Raw genomic sequence first — 3,032 nt, 5'->3', positions numbered from 1 at the left:
TTTTTTTTTTTTTTTTAAATGATTTTGAGTTTTGTTTCACATTGTTCTTCCACTCTATCCAGGATCTCCTACATAGATTCCCCTTCAAGTGGTTGACAGTGGTAGCTGGGCATCATCTAGTTCTGGTCTCATGGTCATATAGGCTGAGGATTACATGGTATACCATTCCCTTGGACTAATTGTTTCTATGTGTCTTGGTTTTCTTGATTCTTCTTTGCTCTGGACAGGGAGAGACCCGTCATTGCATCTAGATAGCTGTTTGCAAGCTTTTAAGACCCCAGTTGCTACTCACCAAAATAGGATGTGGAACAATGTTTTTGTGTAGTATGTGATGCCAATTGTAGCTCATTTCATTTTCATAATATTCTTTTAGGTAGGCACTATTTTACAGATTAGGAACTTGAGCCATTGAAAAGTTAAGTAATTTTCCCCAGATTACACAGCTTGTAAGTGGCAGAGCTAGGATTCAGTGTGTGACTGTCTGGCACCTGAAACCAAGAGGTATATCACTATCCCCATTCTGGGCAGTAAGGCCCCAGCATATTGGGCCTGTCCGCCAGTTGCAGATCAGCCTCACTTTGCCTTAGGTGGATGCGGTGTAGTAAATTACTTAGTGTGGCTTTTCTACCCATAAGACTTTGTAAACACCAAGGTGGGAATTGCTATTAGCAACTGAGGAGCTCCTGATTTTAAAGTCGCCCACCTGGGTTATTTCTGTTGGGTGTGGCACAATACAATGTTCTGGGAGGTTCCCACTCTCTCTCACGTGCTTAGAGTTCTGATGCTATGATTGGCTAGTTTGACCACCCTTCCGGGCTCAAAAGGAGGGCTCCTGGAGGCAGAACTCTCTCTTGGACTGCTGGTTGGGGAGACACATGCTGCTGAAAGAGACACGCGCCCCTGAAAGAGACACGTGCCCCTGAAAGAGACACGTGCTACTGGGAAAGAGATGCAAGAGACACACATCGCTGAGGGAGACACCGAGGGACCAGCACTGCTGGGAAAGAGACTGTGAGAGACTGTTGGCTGAGGGACGTTGGGCTGGGAGAGGGACTGAGCGCTCTTCCTGAATTTGAGTTGTAGCCTGGTGCATCCCTAATAAACCCCATAATCTGTGAGTTCTGTGTGGCCACTGCAGCGAATTATCGAACCCAGGAGAGAGGTGGTGGGTGCTTTGGGAGGAACGGTTGGTGAAAGGGCTAGAGGGAGGCAGCATATCTGGCCTTGCGGGAATAGGCCTTGGGTTACTGCTGATAATTCTGTCTTCCTCTTGTGGGATTAGAGGAGGTCAGAACATGTGGCCTCCTTGCCGTTTTTGCAGTGGAGTTTCTGTAAGGTCATTCATAGCCCTACTTACTGATTGCCCCCCTCCTGACTGCTCTCTGCCATCATAATTGCGCATCTCTTCCGCTGTCCTTTTTGTCCCCAATCCTCTCCAGATACTTAGTGATTTCTAGGATTCCTCTTTCTCTGAAAGAGACAAGACAGGCAAGTTAAACAAAAACACCTGAAGGCACTTCTAAGGAATTGAACCAGAGTCAGCACCTGCACGCTTACCAAAAATGCAGGTCAGGTCTGATAGGGACTGATCCCCTTGTGAGAATGAATGTGCCATTAGAGGCACTGTGCTTGTTCACAGTCATTTAGTGTACATTTACAGCAATGAGCCCTCATTTTATGAAACATGGAATTAGATATGGTGCAACTGAGATCAGTCCTTTCAGGATAATCCTGAAGATGAGGCCAAAATGCAGAGCTGGGTTTAGGTAGAGCTTGAAAGCACACAGAGGTGTTCCTCCCTCCCATGCCTCTACTTTGCTGTCTTGTCCATACCCACAAATTTGCTCATATTCTGTTCCTAACAATCCCATGGCTACAAGGTTCCACAGACCACTCTCCCTTTTGTTTCCAGGAAAGCTCTGTGGTTCCCAGAACGGCCTTTTGGATGGTAGTGTTTCAAAGTTTATGCTAACATGGACTTAGAGAAAACACACAAGCCCCTAGTTTTGAAAGAATTGATCAGCATGTGTCCTACTGTGAAGACTGTTTCCACATTCCTTTGAACCCCAACTCTTGTTCAATTTGTGCTTCCCCCATGTCAACGCTGAAAAAACTAGTTGGTGATCATTGGGTGTGCACTGTGTTGTTATTAAGTGCCATGGAGTTGATTTTTGACTCATAGTGACCCCATGTGACAGAATAGAACTGCCCATAGGGTTTTCTTGGCTGTAACATTCACAGAACCAGGTCACCAAGTCTTTCTCCTGCAGAGCAGCTGGGTGGGTTTGAACTTCCATCCTTTCAGCTAGCAACCGAGCACTCAATCATTGCACCACCAGGTCTCCTTTGGGACATAAAAAAGCACACAGCCATCAAGTCGATTCTGACTCATAGTGACTTTATAAGGCAGAGTAGAACTGGTCCATAGAGGGTATGAGTCCATAAATCTTTTTATGGAAGCAGACTGGCACATCTTTCTCCTGTGGAGGGCTTATGGATTTGAATCACTGATTTTTTGGTTAGCAGCCCAACACTTAATCCACCAGGGCTTCTTTAGGGGTACATAGGCCTTGATAAAAGGACTTTTAGGATTCTTCATTATGGAGAAGTTAAGGCCAAAAGGGCTGGAGGAAATATGGTTTCACTAAAGGAGTGTTAATGGTATTCTGTTGAATGTCATTGAGTTGATTCCAATTGTGGTACTGTATGACAGAGTACAACTGCCCCAAGAGTGTTCTAAAAAAAAAACCACTGCCATCAACTCATTTCCAACTCATAGTGACCCCCATTGGATTTCCAGGGCAGGAAACCTTTACAGAAGTAGATCTCCCCATCTTTCTTCCATGGAGTGGCTGGTGGGTTTGAACTGCCAACGTTCTGGTTAGCAGTCAAATGCCTGAGGCACTGTACCACCAGAGCTCCTTAAGGATGTTCTGTTATGTTATGTTGTTATGTGCCATCGAGTCTGCCCTGACTCATAGTGACTCCTCCTTGGGTTTCCGAGGCAGTATCACTACGGAAGTAGATTGCCC

At 45.6% G+C, this 3,032-nt stretch overlaps 1 protein-coding gene across 1 annotated transcript in view; it reads left to right on the top strand.

Moving 5' to 3' along the window:
• Positions 1-3,032, top strand: part of CRACR2A (calcium release activated channel regulator 2A) — a 134,630-nt gene that overhangs the window by 23,765 nt on the left and 107,833 nt on the right. The gene's annotated exons all lie outside the window — the stretch shown is intronic.

Source organism: Orycteropus afer, unplaced genomic scaffold, assembly GCF_000298275.1.
Source record: "Orycteropus afer afer isolate SDZICR_OR568_19922 unplaced genomic scaffold, OryAfe1.0 scaffold00040, whole genome shotgun sequence".
Taxonomy (NCBI): Eukaryota; Metazoa; Chordata; class Mammalia; order Tubulidentata; family Orycteropodidae; genus Orycteropus; species Orycteropus afer.
The sequence above is the reverse complement of the archived record's forward strand: the minus strand, read 5'-3'. Positions and strand labels throughout refer to the sequence as shown.